At 35.7% G+C, this 19,886-nt stretch overlaps 1 protein-coding gene across 1 annotated transcript in view; it reads right to left on the bottom strand.

Annotated features, from left to right (window-relative positions):
* Positions 1–19,882, bottom strand: part of Cad99C (cadherin-99C) — a 263,834-nt gene extending 243,952 nt beyond the window's left edge. The window contains exon 1 of the mRNA XM_067761516.1: positions 19,434–19,882. The gene's annotated coding sequence lies outside the window, so the exon portion shown is untranslated. The remainder of the gene's footprint in view (positions 1–19,433) is intronic.
* Between the last annotated feature and the right edge of the window lie 4 nt (positions 19,883–19,886).

Genomic DNA, 19,886 nt, shown 5'->3' on the forward strand with positions numbered 1-19,886 from the left:
AACGAGCTTATTTAGAATGTCTCCCTACTTGCAGTAAGGTTAAAATTGGGTCTCACATGCGAAAAAGCACCGTGGTAAATTAAATTCTAGTGAGTAGTCCATTAAGAAACCGCGAAGAGCATTGCTGCTACCGATTGTGGCACCGATAGGCATTTTTTCCACGTTACACAAAAAAAATTATAATGGTAATGATAATGACAATGACAATGATATTGATAATGACAATGATAATGATAATGCAATGATAATGATAATGATAATGATAATGATGATGATAATGATAATGATAATGATAAATATAATGATAATGATAATGATAATGATAATGATGATGATAATGATAATGATAATGATAATGATGATGATGATGATAATGATAATGATAATGATAATGATAATGATAGTGATAATGATAATAATATTGATAATGATAATGATATTGATAATGATAATGATAATGATTATGATAATGATAATGATAATGGTAATGATAATGATAATGATAATGATAATTATAATGATAATGATAATTATAATGATAATGATAATGATAACGATAATGATAATGATAATGTTGATGATAACGATGACGATAATGATAATGAAAATGATAATGGTAATGATAATGATCAAAGGACGTGGGGAATGTTATACATGTTGACGGTTCTTTACCGGATGCAGATCCGGTACGTTCCGGTAGCCTGGCCATCTCGTGAATGATCCTAGACCCATGAGGAACTTGGGGTCACCAGACCCGGATTCTGGCTCCGTCAAAGGCTCTCATAACAACCTGTGTAAGCACTTGCGTGTCGTCCTTGCACATGCAAAGATAGCCGCGGGAATCTGAAACGGCGACTACACATCGGGCGATGTGAGCGGCTTGGAGCATGCACCCAACCGAAAAGAAATTAGTCAAACCGATGAAAATTATAATAGCAACGATGGTGAAAACAGAGGAAGGGCCACTTTATGAGGGAACAGCAAGGATAATGGTAATAAAAATACATTTTAAAATAAACAAAAAAGTCACGAAACAAAACAATATGCAAAAAGGTACAATTTTCATAAATTTTTGTGAAATTATTTACATATATACATATAATTGGCAGATTTTTTTTTTAATTTTAAATAAAATAAATCTCTAATGGCACTAAACTCAAAAATTTACATAAAATACTTCATAGTAAAACTTAAAAAAAGTTCAAGTCTTTTTTAACTCAGACCTATAAAACATGTAATAAATTTTTGCTTCCTGGAAGCTATAACTAATACAAAAAGAAAAACAAAAAAGAATATATTACAGTCACATTTATTGTTTGATTTTCTTATTTTATAATTGTTATGATGACTCTTATTTCTATTCACAGCATTTAACACTTCTGATAAAAAATTTAATGACTCGTACGAAAGACTTAAGCAACAAACTTGTTTTAGTTCATTAGCACGACTTTAATATTTTTCGGCGCCAAAGCTAAATATATATACACTATTAATTGGAAAATCAATAAACTGCTGATGCTGTGACAATTTTAGTATTAATTTACAATATTGTAAAAATTTTGTGTGCATACATATTTACATAAATGCTTATTCATACATATGAAAATACATATAAATGTCGTACAGTGCACGCTGTGAAAAAAGTATAATAATTTGAAAGTGGAACCAGCGATTGCCGCAAACGACTGGACACTAGCATCGTATTAGTGCTAAGCCAACAAATTATGAGTCCCAATTAAGGCGCTGTATCATAAAATTTTGGTTTTTGCTGAGAAAAGCAAATAAAGAATCGAATGGCGAGCTTTTAACTTTGGGCAATGCATGAATGCGTCACAGTTGTTAAATACTTTGTAGTTTCATGTTTTTTATGGTTGTTGCTGTATTTAAGCCGTGCTTGAATCTTTGAAAAATATTAGCCATTAACGTGAGGTTTTTTTTTTTACTATAGAAAACAAATAGTTCAGTTGTATACACTTTTTCTACCTAGAACTATTCTAAGAACACAAAGAATAAAAAAAGTCTTGGCTTACCTGAGTTTAAGACAACAAAATGCAAGAAAAACAAAAATGATTGAAACATTTATATAATTAAGCATGCAAAAAAAAAAAAAAAAAATAAAGCCAAGAGAAGCAAGTTCAAGTCACTCATTACCGGTTCAACACCTTGCGTGCCAAAGCCTTGCCCAGTGCACGTAACATTAACGCCTTTAAAACCTTTAGAGTTGAACAAAAAATTATTCAATGTAGTAATTTTTCTACGCAAATTTGCTTTTCTTATTTAGTTCACTAAAGAAATTACCATGAAAGAACATAAAAGTCAAAAGCGTGCCGAAACACTTAGTATGCATACAACTGGGTAGTGCTGATTTGTGCTAAAAACAGAATAAAATAAAAAGTTGGAATTAAACCTGAAGTTTAAAGTTAATAAAAGCATTGAACGGTGCTTTGAAAGGTTGTATTAAAGATCTAATATATAAACTTAGTTAAAACAAAACTAAAAACTACGCTTTTATAGGACATTGAACTAAAAAGTTAAAAATAATTTTCAAGCTAATCTTAAAACAATAATAAAAACAAGTAAGGAAGGTTAAGTTCGGGTGTAACCGAACATTACATACTCAGTTGAGAGCTATGGTGACAACATAAAGGAAAATAACCATGTAGGAAAATGAACCGGGGGAAACCCTGGAATGTGTTTGTATGACATGTGTATCAAATGAAAGGCATTAAAGAGTATTTTATGAAGGAGTGGGCCATAGTTCTATAGGTGGACGCCATTTAGGGATATAGCCATAAAGGTGGATCAGGTTGACTCTAGAATGCGTTTGTACGATATGGGTATCAAATGAAAGGTGTTAATGAGTATTTTAAAAGGGAGTAATCCTTAGTTCCATAGGTGGACGCCGTTTCGAGATACCGCCATAAAGGTGGGCCAGGGGTGACCCTATTATTTGTTTGTACAATATGGGTATCAAAAGAAAGGTGTTAACGAGTATTTTAAAAGGGAGTTATCCTTAGTTCCATAGGTGGACGCCGTTTCGAGATATCGCCATAAAGGTGGACCATGGGTGACCCTAGAATTTGTTTGTACAATATGGGTACCAAAAGAAAGGTGTTAATGAGTATTTTAAAAGGGAGTAATCCTTAGTTCCATAGGTGGACGCCGTTTCGAGATACCGCCATAAAGGTGGACCAGGGGTGACCCCACAATTTGTTTGTACAATATGGGTATCAAAAGAAAGGTGTTAATGAGTATTTTAAAAGGGAGTGGGCCTTAGTTCTATAGGTGGACGCCGTTTCGAAATATCGCCATAAAGGTGGACCAGGGTGACTCTAGAATGTGTTTGTACGATACGGGTATCAAATTAAAGGTATTAATGAGAGTTTTAAAAGGGAGTGGTGGTAGTTGTATATGTGAAGGCGTTTTTCAGATCGCGACCAAAATGTGGACCAGGGTGACAGAGAACATCATCTGTTGGATACCGCTAATTTATTGATATATGTAATACCTGCCAAGATTTTAAGGGTTTTTTATTTCGCCCTGCGGAACTTTTTCATTTTCTTCTACTTAATATGGTAGGTGTCACAACCATTTTATAAAGTTTTTTTTCTAAAGTTATATTTCGTGTCAATAAACCAATCCAATTACCTCACCATGTTTCATCCCTTTTTTCGTATTTGGTATAGAATTATGGCATTTTTTTCATTTTTCGTAATTTTCGATATCGAAAAGTGGGCGTGGTCATTGTCGGATTTCGTTCATTTTTCATACCAAAATAAAGTGAGTTCAAGTAAGTACGTGAACTAAGTTCATTAAAGATATGTCGATTTTTGCTCAAGTTATCGTGTTAACGGCCATGCGGAAGGACAGACGAACGACTGTGTATAAAAACTGGGCGTGGCATAAACCGATTTCGCCCGTTTTCACAGAAAACAGTTAACATCATAAAATCTATGCCCCTACCAAATTTCAAAAGGATTGGTTAATTTTTGTTCGACTTATGGCGTTAAAAGTATCCTAGACAAATTAAATGAAAAAGGGCGGATCCACGCCCATTTTGAAATTTTCTTTTATTTTTGTATTTTGTTGCACCATGTCATTACTGGAGTTGAATGTTGACATAATTTACTTATATACTGTAAAGATATTAAATTTTTTGTTAAAATTTGACTTTAAAAAAATTTTTTTTTTAAGTTGGCGTGGTCCTTCTCCGATTTTGCTAATTTTTATTAGGCGTACATATAGTAATAGGAGTAACGTCCCTGCCAAATTTCATCATGATATCTTCAACGACTGCCTAATTACAGCTTACAAATTTTTAAATTACCTTCTTTTAAAAGTGGGCGGTGCCACGCCCATTGTCCAAAATTTTACTAATTTTCCATTCTGAGTCATAAATTCAGCTCATCTACCAAGTTTCGTCACTTTATCTGTCTTTGGTAATGAATTATCGCGCTTTTTCGGTTTTACGAAATTTTCGATATCGAAAAAGTGGGCGTGGTTATAGTCCGATATTGTTCATTTTAAACAGTGATTTGAGATGAGTGCTCAGGAACCTACATACCAAATTTCGTCAAGTTACCTCAAAATTTACTCAAGTTATCGTGTTAACGGCCATGCGGAAGGACAGACGGACGACTGTGTATAAAAACTGGGCGTGGCATCAACCGATTTATCCCGTTTTCACAGAAAACAGTTAACATCATAAAATCTACGGCCCTACCAAATTTCAAAAGGATTGGTTAATTTTTGTTCGACTTATGGCGTGAAAAGTATCCTAGACAAATTAAATGAAAAAGGGCGGAGCCACGCCCATTTTGAAATTTTCTTTTATTTTTGTATTTTGTTGCACCATGTCATTACTGGAGTTGAATGTTGACATAATTTACTTATATACTGTAAAGATATTAAATTTTTTGTTAAAATTTTACTTTAAAAAAAAAATTGTTTTAAAAGTGGGCGTGGTCCTTCTCCGATTTTGCTAATTTTTATTAGGCGTACATATAGTAATAGGAGTAACGTCCCTGCCAAATTTTATCATGATATCTTCAACGACTCCCAAATTACAGCTTGCAAAATTTTTAAATTACCTTCTTTTAAAAGTGGGAGGTGCCACGCCCATTGTCCAAAATTTTACTAATTTTCTATTCTGCGTTATAAGTGCAACTCATCTACCAAGTTTCGTCGCTTTATCTGTCTTTGGTAATGAATTATCGCACTTTTTCGGTTTTACGATATTTTCGATATCGAAAAAGTGGGCGTGGTTATAGTCCGATATCGTTCATTTTAAATAGCGATCTGAGACGAGTGCTCAGGAACCTACGTACCAAATTTCATCAAGTTACCTCAAAATTTACTCAAGTTATCGTGTTAACGGACGGACGGACGGACGGACGGACGGACGGACATGGCTCAATCAAATTTTTTTTCGATCCTGATTATTTTGATATATGGAAGTCTATATCTATCTCGATTCCTTTATATATGTACAACCAACCGTTATCCAATCAAACTTAATATACTCTGTGAGCTCTGCTCAACTGAGTATAATAAAACAAGTAAGGCCGGGACTATCTTCGGCTGTGCCGAAGACTTCATACCTTTCATTAATGGGACTGAACAATAATCTTATCCCATTCGTAATATCCATGTATAAGATAAGAAATATATAGTGAACAGGTGTACATACCTAAACGATTTTTAAGATAAATATAAAATAAAATATGGGAAAAATCCCTCTTATCTGAACGATCGGTTGTATGGGATATATATTATATATAGCTCCCATCGAAATGATTTTTCCAGGAAATCTTCTATGATATATTAGAATAAATATCACCAAGTTTAACGTTTTTATATTGGAAATTAAGGGAGAAATTGCTAAAAACCTTTCTATCTGAACGATCGGTTGTATCGGATATATACTATATATAGCTCCGATCAAAGTGATTTTTTCAGAAAATCTTCTATGATATATTAGAATATATATCACCGAGTTTCGAGGTTATATTTTCTAAATTGCGGCAGGAATGACCAAAATCGTCTTATCTGAACGATCGGTTGTATGGGAGATATATGTTGTAGTGGTCCGATCCTACCGGATCCGACAAATGTCTAATATAATACAAAAATACACCCTTGTGCCAAATTTCATTCAGCGGGCGGGACCTATATATTTTAAGCCGACTCCGTACGTCATTTGGAAGGTAGATGAGTTATCACTGAGAACGTTTCCATGGAAATACATTCGGAGTGCTTGCTAAACTCTGCTTAGAAAAATGTTCTTCCAATTGAAAAAACTTGTTTCTAAAATTTATTTGTTGCGTTGCCCGGGGAGTGAACTCAGGGTCTTCGGTGTTCTAGTTTAACAATTTAAAAGTGAGATTTACTCAAATAAGTAATAAGACGCAATGCGTGCCTTAAACAGAAAACTTGACATGGCAATGTTCAGAAAAAGCCTTGTGGAAGTGCTCTTATAAGAGGTGTAAAACTGAACTGTAATAACTGGATCGCAGCGTTTAAACACGAAATGTACTGTGAAAGCAGAGCTCTGTTAGCGACATTGAAAGTCAACTGCCCAAGTATTTCTGAACAGTCAACGGCACGGGATTTAATGTCAAAAATAAACATTACGTTTTGAGCAAAACACCTGACTTCAAGTGGTAAGACATTCATAAGCATGCATTTAGCATTGTTGAGTGGCATTAGATTGACAAAGCGTAGACGTTGATGAGCAAATCATTAGAAATTGCGCCGAATTTTTTCGATTCTTAAAGAGTGTGAAGAGTATTTTGGATTCCAAATGACTGAGACATACTCTAGCTTTGAACGCACTAAGGCATTGTATAGGATTTGTCTGGTATATGGGTTCTTGAAACCCTTAGCATATCGTCGCAAAAAACCTAAACTGGTACAAGCTTTTGGTATGAAATTACATGGTTACCAAAAGTAAAAGATGAGCCAAAAATTACGCCAAACTCGTTAATTGACGCAAAATAATCGAATAAATGAAAGACAACACATTCATTGACTTAGTAAACGTTATGTGATAGGATTTACTAGTATTGAGGCGCAGATTATTTTGGAAAGCCCAATTGTTAATACATTCGGATCTTCTTGCAGAAGCAATGCATCAGAGGTACAAGAGATCCTCTGGAAAAGTTTTAAATCATTTAAGAGCAAAACAAAACCGAGGATGCTACCTTATCGATATACGATACGAGGTTGCTGAGAACTCACAAAATTTAGTTTTATCGATTTCAAAAAAAGGAATTCTATTCTCCAGGTGGGACTTCAGCCATATTTAACTGTAAGTTATTTTCTACCCTCATATTAAAAGCACAATCAATAAAGTGAGAAGAGTTTTAACATTTGTGAAAAGATGGTGAAAAGAGTTTAACAATCATCACGTTACGAAACCACTTTTTACAACATTGGTCAGACCGATCGATATGGATCGATAATTTGGAATCCGCGTTATGCATCTCATGTAAATAGGCTAAGCTAATTTAAAGAACATATTTTACTTTTCGCAATGAGAAATCTTCAATGGAAGTCTTTGTGTAAGTTTTTTCCTTACACTAACCGTTTAAAGCTTATAGATCTTCCAGCCGTTGCAGGTCACAGAGATGTGCTAGGAGTTATAATTATTGCTAAGCTATTCAGTGAATCGATTTCAAGCCCATTTATTTTGAACGAAGTCAATTTCAATGTTCCATACGGAGTTTCAAGGCATAACAAACCTATAATTTTTCAATAATGTAGAACCAATTTCTTACTTAACGACCCTTTTCAGTTTTTGTGGGAAGATAATAACTGATTGATGCTTCAGACTCGTTCTTTACAATGAAAAAGAATCCGCTCTATTTTTCTTTAGTAATTAAATAAATCGCATGTTTGTATGTCTTTTTTTGTATTCTATTTTGTGTATGTATACTTCTTAGCTGTCGGGTTCCTCTTTAGGTGAGTGTTAGATCTCGATGCTTAACAATCCACTGTCTATAAAAAAAAAAAAACAAATTTAGTGAATGACATTAGGTTGGTTTCATTGGCCCACATGGAAATTTGATTTTATTAACTCTAAGATCGCTTTTCTTTGAGTTATGATACTATTGAAGTAAATGAGCAATATATTTAAATAAAAAATTTAGACTTCTGTAAGTATCGGGTACTCTTTTAAAATCGGTTACTTTCTGTTGTGGGTAAATTTTTAAAACAGAACCTAGTACTTTTCCAGAAACGCGTATTTTCTATAGCAAGGTGCTTTTCCAGATCTGAGTACTATTTTTTAAAAAAACCGGGGAATTTTCCGAATTAGGGAACTTTTTTTAACCGAATACTTTTTTGGGTCCGACCACTTTTTTCAAACCATAATCAGGAGGATTTCGAAACCGGCCCCTTTTAAAAACGGTGTACGAATCCGGATTATTTTGTAAATCCGGGTATCTTTTCAGAATCAGGTAATTTTTCAGGGACAGGACTCTTTTTTATATCCGACTAATTTTTGGAACAGAATTATTTTTCAAATTCGAGCACTTTTTTGGAACTGATTATTTTTTGAGTACCGAATATTTTTTGTACCAAGTATTTTTTAGAACCCGGTATTCTTTTGTACCGGGTAATGAAAGCACTTCAAGTGACGGGATGTCCTGAATGTATTATTTCACTAGCTCTTAGTCCATGGAGGAGTTACATACATACGACGGTGGAAAAACGCGATCAGAAAATACGTAGACCCTAAAAATAATAAGAACAGCAACATCAGCCATGAAGGCAATCGTGGATACTACGTTGAACGTCAAAGGCAACAGAATACCACACAAATGCAGCCGATTCTCCAAGTCGGAGATATTTCTGTGAAAAAAGGATCGAGAAAGAGTCACTTTGGAGAAAATGCAAGGCTAAGCCCAGTTCTAGCTGCCATTATCTGATACTCAAAGGAATAGAGCTTAATTATATCAGGGTACTATAATACACTTCTCCCACTTTAACTCAAAACCTTTCAATACGGAGTGTCAATAATGACCCCAAAGGAACATAGCGACTGCACTGGGACCAACTGTCGTAAGCTTCAGCTCAACGGCACCTGAAGACTAGGATAGGAAAAAACAATACCAGATATCAAGATACCTCCTGTAAACAACTGCAGGACGACGCAAGAGTTAAAAGCGTTTCAATATTTTACTTGCAGCGATAATCAGTATAACTCCCTTGTAGTAGGGTAGATACAAACAGTTTTACCAGCAGATGGAAAGTGCCGAAGTAACAGGAGTTTGGCTATATACGTCGAAAGATATCCACAAAAGTCTCTCTTTTTTTCGAAAAATTGGCGGTTAGTTTAAGTTTAGGCATACTTCAAACGGTGCTTGAAAGCAAGCTGAGTTTTTGATGGGGCGCTTTTCATGGCAGATATATGCTCCTAGCGTTCGCCAAACTGCTGCCGAAGTTTGACCTCGTTCAAAAGGGTTTTTTGAAGGACTCTTTGGTGTTCCATTTGCGGGATATCAATACTATATGAAAGCACCTTACCTCCATAGCAATACGGTCGGCACTGAAGCGTGAAGCACTTAATATTACTACCTAACTCCGGTAACACGTTACTTAACATTTTGTAGAAGTTTGGAAAATGTCTTACCCTGATTATTGTTATACTCTACAAGATCTACAAGAAAAACATAATCACTTCTTAAGTGTTCACACTCTTGTTTGTTGTGCATGATGCGTTGGCGCACCAAATCACCATAAATAAAAATAAAATTAGCTTACTTACATATCTTATTGTTTATTTATTGTTTGGCAGTGACAGTGATGATGCTAACTGTACATTTATGTAGGCATACACATTTGGATTCAGCCGGTTAATTTTCGAATATATATGTATGTACTTGCTATGCTCGATGCGGCTGATATAATTGAAATAATATCTTTACTTGTCGACAGAGTAACTCGAAAGAGGCAGCAGCCTACACCTAGATAGTGATTTATATGTGGGTGTTTAAATATACGTATAAATATATAAAATGTACATATGTAAATGCACCTGTATAGTGAAGGAAGCAAATTAGTGCAATAAAGTATTTATTTTATTTACTTTGGATTGTGCTTTGTTAAAATGCGTCCGCTGTGGCAATTAGTGAATCATGTCAATGGTAAACTTTTTGTTTAGTAATGTCAAGTTCGACTGTTACATATTCAACTGTTAAAAGGAATACCATACAAAAATATATGTAAGTAAATACCCTGCAATCGTGCGGCTAATCCCTAAAGAGAGTGGTCTCCGATCAATCTCTTTTCCCTACACTGGGGCATAATTGATCCGCTCTAGTCCCTTTTGGGTACGATTTAGATTAGTTATTAAAAAAAAAAACTGTAACAAGTTGAATTATTTAAGAAAAATGCGGAGCCCTATAATAAATATCTAAGTGTAAGGCGCGAATAACCTCCGAAGAGACTTTAGGCCGAACCTCTCTTCCAAATTTGCATCGCGCTCCTTTTATGCCGACTCTGAACGACAACTGCAAGGCAGGTGAGTTTTCACTGAGAAGCTTTTCATGGCAGAAATACACTCGGAGTGCTGGCCAAATCAGTGCCGTGGGCGATCCGGCTTAGAAAAATATTCTTCTAATTGAAAAGAATTGTTTCTAAAATTTGATGTTGCTTTGCCCGGGGCGTGAACCCATGATCCTAGGTGTGGTAGGCTGAGCACGATACCACCACACCACGAAACCCTATATCATATCTAAATTACTAGGACCATATATTTCATTACATTCCACCCAAATCTTTTGGAATGAGTTGGCGACTAAATATTTTTTTTTTTACCTAGATGTATCTTACAATCTTTCGCAATTTTTAATTTTGCGTTTAAAATGTACATATCAATTGACATATCATGGGAAAACTTACACTTTATGATAGGAAAAAGGATACGTTTTCGTTCGCTCCCATATTGGTATAAAGGTTCTATCGTTTCCGTTCGGGTATAAATGGGTACCATTAGTTTCTTCATAGGACATGCTCAAATGAAATGGAACAGTTTAACGCATACAAAGAGATCAAAACTGGCATTAGTCGCATACCCCTTTGTGACTCATCCCAAAATTCTTATACACTAATCGTATTTTTTGCAGGGTACTGCCTAGTTCACTTCCACATAGGAAATGGAAAAAACAAAGTCCAAAACTGGTACAATTATAGAATTTTTATTAGTGTGAAAGTATGTTGATGATATTATTCAGTTGGAAGAGATAAAAAAACTGACTGGGATTTACGAAAAAAAAAACAAACAATAAATATTTAATGAAGAGAGTTCAAGGGCAATGTTGCTGGCGTTATGAGTGCATTTTTATGGAAGTGTGGAAAGTAAAAATCACATATACGAGTATGACCCTATTTAGGCTACCATTTCAAAAGCACTCTTTATCAGAAATCTAAAGAATACCCCTTCTATTTCAGAACTTGTTTCAAATGCGCCCTATCTGATCTAAATCTAATACATTCTGACGTATAGAGCATCTTTTAAACAAATTTTAAGATAGGGCTTTTTATAAAATAATATAAGATAGTAGTTTTCGAACTAGCTACCGAGGTACGGCGATATCCCAATCAGCAGTTGATTTCTTATGTGAAAGAGATGAAACTATGTACGTTAAAAGAAATTTAAACGAAACTGATTTAGACGCTTTTAGAAGCGCACAAGTGAGGTAATTCTGAATATTGGCGGTGTGATGAAAAGATGAGTTAAAACAACCCAGGTTACGCAGTTTGACTTTAAATCAAAATAGCTAAAGAACCTGGTCTAATATAGTTTTAGAAAATTAAAAAATAATTTTAAAGTTCATGGAACTAAATAATAATAATACTAATTTTTAAAATAAACTTGAAACAATAAGTGTTAGTATGAAAATAACCCGGGGCGCTTTGTAATATTTTTTTTTTCGTAGATCGAGCGACGCTTTTTTACACAATACTAGCATGTTTTCTCCATTATAGTTTTTAGCTTGCTCTCAAATATATTTTTATATTTTTAGTTCAATGGGCTTATATGCGTATTTTTGTAAACTATATTTATTTTGTAATTACTCAAAAATCGTGTTTCGTGTGTTACGATACCACTGAAGTAAGTCAGCGTCTTATATAAGAACTGAGCATTTTTTAGCACTGTCTACTTTTTTAGAACTGAGTGCCTAGTAAAGTTTGGATATATAAGAACCAGATAATATTTCAAAGTGAGTAGTTTTTCTGAACCGTGTACTTTTTTAAAACCTGGTACTTGGTTAGAACCAGGTACTTTTTTTAGCTCGGATTTTATTTTGAACCGCGTCTTTCTTTGAACCGGCGCTTTTTCAAAACAGAGTACCTTTAAAGAATCAGGTCTTTTTAAGAAGCATGTACTTTTGTGGAACCAGATAATTTTTAGAACAGTATAAATTTTCAGAGCCGAGTACTTTTCAATAAGCGGGTCTCTTTAGAGCCGGCTAAGCCATTTCGCCAGCGAACACACACTTAAATTGGCGGCTTGTTGTAGAGAAGAAGAGATACAAAGGCAGAGAAGGAAAACGAGAGAGATAAGTAAACTAGATATTAGGAGGAATTGGAAGAGGGAGAGGGACAACAAATAAAGGTCCTACAGCGAGCAGGAGTGCTAGGTTAATTGGGAAACATGTTGAAAGAGAGACCATAATTTGTAATGAAGCAGAGAGAAATGTGCTGGTGTAGGGGATGGTAGGGATGAAAGTGACTGAATATGTGGAGGACGAACATGCAATAGATAGTTGAGATAAATGAAAAGAATTGTCAAAAATCTATATAAGACTTAAATTGATGGGGCTACGCATTAAAAATACTCTAAAAAAATCATCGAAATATTCTCAATTTTTCGGAATTGTTTTTGAGATTAATTAGCAGAGCTACTAAACCCTATACACTTATAGCACTTTTGTTTTTGTTTTGCCCTGAAGAGTAGGCACAGATACAAATTCACACTTTGAATATAAAAAAAAAAATCATTGAACTCTTACATGTGAGGGCATCACATAAAAATTCGACTCATATGAAAGTGAATGAATTTCGTATGAAAGTGCAAAGAAAAAGCACCTCCATATGGAGCTAAGGCACTTGTTACTATGCTATACAAATTTACACTAACAAATTGAACCCGAAATGCCCTCATATATAACTTCGATTCATATGAAAATGCATGAATTTCATATGAAACTGCAAAGAAAAAGCACTTTCATATAAACCAAGGTACTTCGGTATGTAATTCAAATTTACACTTACAAATAGAAACCGAAATACCCTCACATATAAATTCGATTCATATGAAAGTGCAAAGAAAAAGCTCTTTCATAGTCAAGACACTTCGATATGTAATTCAAATTTACACTAACAAATTGACACCAAAAAAAATTTTCAAGAATATTGCAACACTGAAAAAAAAATTAATTCAGAATTTATTCATTAACGGGATCATCAAAATCCTTTAATCATTTAATTTAAAAAAGTTTCAGTGTACATATTATTTTGTATATATTATGATTTGCACTTCAATATACAAATTTTTGAACGTCCCTGCTAATTAGAATATTTTCTGTAACAATATACATAAAAGTGTCTCCTGGAAAGATTGAAAATAAAACAAGAAAAATTAATTAGTCGAAATTTTATGAAAATTGTCAGGAGTTTTTTCATCTTCGCTGTTGTATATGTTGTTCTTTGGCTAATGTAAAACATTTCTATAAGGTACATATCTGATAGATTTGTTCGTAACATGTGAAAGTTGCATTTAGTTTCACTGACAACCTTGTGTTATAATAGAAGGATAATATCTATAATATAAAACGAAGTCGGTTTTCCTTCGTGACGCTACAACTCCAGAACACCTAACCGATTTCCACGGTTTTGCATTCATTGGAATGGTCTCGGGCTCCGTGAGGTTTATAGCAAATTCAGGATCGACGCACAGGGTCTCGAGATATAGGCCAAAACGTGGACCCGGGTACGCTGTTGATGTATGCTTTAGTACAGAGTAAGTTTTACACCGCTGGGTGACTAAGGTATCGAGATATAGGCCAAAATATGGACCCGAATACACCTAGAATGTGTTTATACTCAGTTGAGCAGAGCTCACAGAGTATATTAAGTTTGATTGGATAACGGTTGGTTGTACATATATAAAGGAATCGAGATGATATAGACTTCCATATATCAAAATAATCAGGATCGAAAAAAAATTTGATTGAGCCATGTCCGTCCGTCCGTCCGTCCGTCCGTCCGTTAACACGATAACTTGAGTAAATTTTGAGCTATCTTTATGAAATTTGGTATGTAGATTCCTGGGCACTCATCTCAGATCGCTATTTAAAATGAACGATATCGGACTATAACCACGCCCACTTTTTCGATATCGAAAATTTCGAAAAACCGAAAAAATGCGATAATTCATTGCCAAAGGCAATTAAAGCGATGAAACTTGGCAGATGGGTTGACGTTATGACGCAGAATAGAAAATTAGTAAGATTTTGGACAATGGGCGTGGCACCGCCCACTTTTACAAGAAGGTAATTTAAAAGTTTTGCAAGCTGTAATTTGGCAGTCGTTGAAGATATCATGATGAAATTTGGCAGGAGCGCTGCTACTATTACTATATATGTGCTAAATAAAAATTAGCAAAATTGGATGAAGAACACGCCCACTTTTAAAAAAAAAAATTTTTAAATTCAAATTTTAACAAAAAATTTAATATCTTTACTGTATATAAGTAAATTAAGTCAAAATTCAACTCCTGTAATGATATGATGCAACAAAATACAAAAATAAAAGAAAATTTCAAAATGGGCGTGGCTCCGCCCATTTTCATTTAGTTTGTCTAGAATACTTTTAATGCCATAAGTCGAACAAAAATTTACCAATCCTTCTCAAATTTGGTAGGTACATACATTCTATGACGGTAACTGTTCTCTGTGAAAATGGCCGAAATCGTTGGAAGCCACGCCCAGTTTTTATACACAGTCCACCGTCTGTCCTTCTGCTCAGCTGTTAACACAATAACTTGAGCAAAAACCGATATATCTTTACTAAACTTAGCCCACCTACTTATCTGAACTCACTTTATCTCGGTATAAAAAATAGCCGAAATCCGACCATAACCACGCCCACTTTATCGATATCGAAAATTACGAAAAATGAAAAAAATGCCATAATTCTATACCAAATACGAAAAAAGGGATGAAACATGGTAACTGGATTGGTTTATTGACGCAAAATATAACTTTGGAAAAAATTTTGTAAAATGGGTGTGACACCTACCATATTAAGTAGAAGAAAATGAAAAAGTTCTACAAGGCAAAATCAACAGCCCTTGGAATCTTGGCAGGAATACTGTTAGTGGTATTGCATATATAAATAAATTAGCAGTACCCGACAGATGATTTTCTGGATCACCTGGTCCACATTTTGGTCGATATCGCGAGAACACCTTCACATATACATCTAAGGGCCACTCGCTTTTAAAACCCTCATTAATACCTTTAATTTGATATCCATATCGTACAAACACTTTCTAGAGTCACCCCTGGCCCACCCTAATGGCGATATCTCGAAAAGGCGTCCACCTATAGACCTAATGTCCACTCCCTCTTAAAATGCTCAGTAACACCTTTCGTTTGATACCCATATCGTACCAACATTCTAGAGTCACCTCTGGCCCACCCTAATGGCGATATCTCGAAAAGGCGTCCACCTATAGACCTAATGTCCACTCCCTCTTAAAATGCTCAGTAACACCTTTCGTTTGATACCCATATCGTACAAACATTCTAGAGTCACCCCTGGCCCACCCTATTGGCGATGTCTCGAAAAGGCCACCTATAGACCTAATGCCCACTCCCTCTTAAAATGCTCAGTAACACATTTCGTTTGATACCCATATCGTACAAACATTCTAGAGTCCCCCTGGCCCACCCTAATGGCGATATCTCGAAAAGGCGTCCACCTATAGACCTAATGCCCACTCCCTCTTAAAATGCTCAGTCACACCTTTCGTTTGATACCCATATCGTACAAACATTCTAGAGTCACCCTTGGTCCACCTTTATGGCGATATCTCGAAAAGGCGTCCACCTATAGACCTAATGCCCACTCCCTCTTAAAATGCTCAGTAACACCTTTCGTTTGATACCCATATCGTACAAACATTCTAGAGTCACCCTTGGTCCACCTTTATGGCGATATCTCGAAAAGGCGTCCACATATAGAACTAGGGATTACTCCCTTTTAAAATACTCATTACCACCTTTCATTTGATACCCATATCGTACAAACACATTCTAGAGTCACCCCTGGCCCACCCTAATGGCGATATCTCGAAAAGGCGTCCACCTATAGACCTAATGCCCACTCCCTCTTAAAATGCTCAGTAACACCTTTCGTTTGTTACCCATATCGCACAAACATTATAGAGTCACCCCTGGTCCACACTAATGGCGATATCTCGAAAAGACGTCCACCTATAGACCTAATGCCCACTCCCTCTTAAAATGCTCAGTAACACCTTTCGTTTGATACCCATATCGTACAAACACATTCTAGAGTCACCCCTGGCCCACCCTAATGACGATATCTCGAAAAGGCGTCCACTTATAGACCTAATGCCCACTCCCTCTTAAAATGCTCAGTAACACCTTTCGTTTGATACCCATATCGTACAAACATTCTAGAGTCACCCTTGGTCCACCTTTATGGCGATATATCGAAAAGGCGTCCACCTATAGAACTAAGGATTACTCCCTTTTAAGATACTCATTACCATCTTTCATTTGATACCCATATCATACAAACACATTCTAGAGTCACCCCTGGCCCACCCTAATGGCGACATTTCGAAAAGGCGTCCACCTATAGACCTATTCCCCACTCCCTCTTAAAATGCTCAGTAACACTTTTCGTTTTATACCCATATCGTACAAACATTCTAGAGTCACCCCTGGCCCACCCTAATGGCAATATCTCGAAAAGGCGTCCACCTATAGACCTAATGCCCACTCCCTCTTAAAATGCTCAGTAACACCTTTCATAGAGACACCCCTGGTCCACCTTTATGGCGATATCTCGAAACGGCGGCCACCTATGGACTAAGGATCACTCCTTTTCGAAATACTCATTAACAGCTTTCCTTTGATACCCATATCTTATAAACATATTCTAGAGTCACCCCTGGTGCACCTTTATGGCGATTTCTCGAAAAGGCGTTCACCTATAGAACTAAAGCCCATTCCCTTTTAAAATACTCATTACCACCTTTCATTTGATACCCATATCGTACAAACACATTCTAGAGTCACCCCTGGTCCACCTTAATGGCGATATCTCGAAAGGGCGTCCACCGATAGACCTATTGCCCACTCCCTCTTAAAATGCTCAGTAACACTTTTCGTTTTATACCCATATCGTACAAACATTCTAGAGTCACCCCTGGCCCACCCTAATGGCGATATCTCGAAAAGGCGTCCACATAGACCTAATGCCCACTCCCTCTTAAAATGCTCAGTAACACCTTTCGTTTGATACCCATATCGCACAAACATTATAGAGTCACCCCTGGCCCACACTAATGGCGATATCTCGAAAAGACGTCCACCTATAGACCTAATGCCCACTCCCTCTTAAAATGCTCAGTAACACCTTTCGTTTGATACCCATATCGTACAAACACATTCTAAAGTCACCCCTGGCCCACCCTAATGGCGACATTTCGAAAAGGCGTCCACCTATAGACCTATTGCCCACTCCCTCTTAAAATGCTCAGTAACACCTTTCATTTGATACCCATATCGTACAAACAAATTCTAGAGTCAGCCCTGGTCCACCTTTATGGCGATATATCGAAAAGGCGTCCACCTATAGAACTAAGGATTACTCCCTTTTAAGATACTCATTACCATCTTTCATTTGATACCCATATCGTACAAACAAATTCTAGAGTCAGCCCTGGTCCACCTTTATGGCGATATTCCTAAATGGCGTCCATCCATAGAACTATGGCCTACTCTCTCTTAAAATACTCTTTAATACCTTCCATTTGATACACATGTCATACAACCACATTCCAAGGTTACCCTAGGTTCATTTTCCTACATGGTGATTTTCCTTATTTTGTCTCCATAGCTCTCAACTGAGTATGTAATGTTCGGTTACACCCGAACTTAGCCTTCCTTACTTGTTTTACATTATGGGTATCAAATTGAAGCTCTTGATGTGTGTTTTAGTACAGAGTAAGTTTTACACCGCTGGGTGGCTACGGTCTCGAGATATAGGCCAAAACATGGACCCGGATATCCCTAGAATGTGTCTGTATTATGGATATCAAATGAAAGCTGTTGCTGAGAGTTTTAAAGTAATTTTCATTGTGATATTCGATTTAGTCGTATCAACCTGGCAAAACTAATAAATATGCATGCGAAGCCGAAATAAAGACATAAATTAATAATACCCACATACCAATTTACATACGTCTTATTCGATTTGCCTGAAATTTGGTATATGTATTCGCTTATATTAGTATTTACGATGCTTTGATGTAGACCAGAGACGGGCTGGGACTGGGATTAGGACTAGGGCTGGGACTGAGACTGAGGCTGAGACTCGGAGTGGGACTGGGACTGAGACTCGGAATGGGACTGGAATAAAATACATACCACCCTCTGGGACTGGCAATAAGATATGAAGAAGAATGAGAAAAAATTGAGAGAAGAGAAAAGAGAGAAGGAGAATGAGACTGAGAAAGGGATAGAATGAGATGAAGATAAATGAAGCGAAAAATACGGAGGGAGGAGTGAATAAAAAAGATTAGGAAAAAGTATAGAGGGGCGAAGGCAGAGTTAGACGGAAAAAGCTTATTAAAATGTATGCAGATAGAAAAAAAATTTACGGCAGAACAACGTCTGCCGTGTCCTTTTATTTGGTTTACTTGGATTGTATGTTATTGATCTTAGAGAAAAGAAAAGACAAAGTTTACTAACGGCGATGGTTACTAGGACATGTTTGTGAATTTCACTTCATCATCAGCTAGCTTTTCCGGAGCTGAATATTGAACTCGAAATCTCCAACATTCATACTTTATACTAGTGCAAAAGCAGATGCCTTTATCCACTCAGCCATATGAATGCGCCAATTCATGTAGTTTAGTTAAATAAATTATAGACGAGTATTTTTTTTAAATATAAATAAAATTTACAATTGTAATTCGTTTGTTTTGTTCATCCTCATTCCTTAATTCATACTTTATCAGTTAAGTTAAAAAATTCCTCATGAAAATCACTATAATTTTGCCACTTTACAACACTTATATAAAATATATATTAGGCCAGCATTTAGATGCTCAACGTTGCAAACAATAACAACAAAAATACGAACAATAAAATTATTTTACTCACCTTTTAAAATAATGTAGCTAATTTAAAATTTTAATGCCATACAATCAGCAAAAATGTTGCCATACACGAAGATGTGCGCAAGATAATCTTGAACGTAGACCCAAATATGGCAAAAGATGCGTGTAGATCCGTATAAAAAAGAGTGACAGCAAGAACGAGCGAATAATGCAACAAAATCTATGAATGCATGAGTCTCAATCACTCATACCTGAAACATTTTTGCAGCAATTTTTTTATATATTTTTTTATTTTATTTAAAGGCGTGCAACAACAACATTAACAACCACGATGAGTTACATTGAATAAACGATTTATTTGTAATTTTTTGTAGTGCAATCATGAACCACTAAATAAGTTTAGATTACAGGCACGTATACTTGGATAAAGAAGGTGTTGTAGGTTTGTAAGTAATCGATGTATAAATGAAATGTAATAATTGCAAAATTTTTACTT

Source organism: Eurosta solidaginis, chromosome 1 (assembly GCF_040869045.1).
Source record: "Eurosta solidaginis isolate ZX-2024a chromosome 1, ASM4086904v1, whole genome shotgun sequence".
NCBI classification, from domain to species: domain Eukaryota; kingdom Metazoa; phylum Arthropoda; class Insecta; order Diptera; family Tephritidae; genus Eurosta; species Eurosta solidaginis.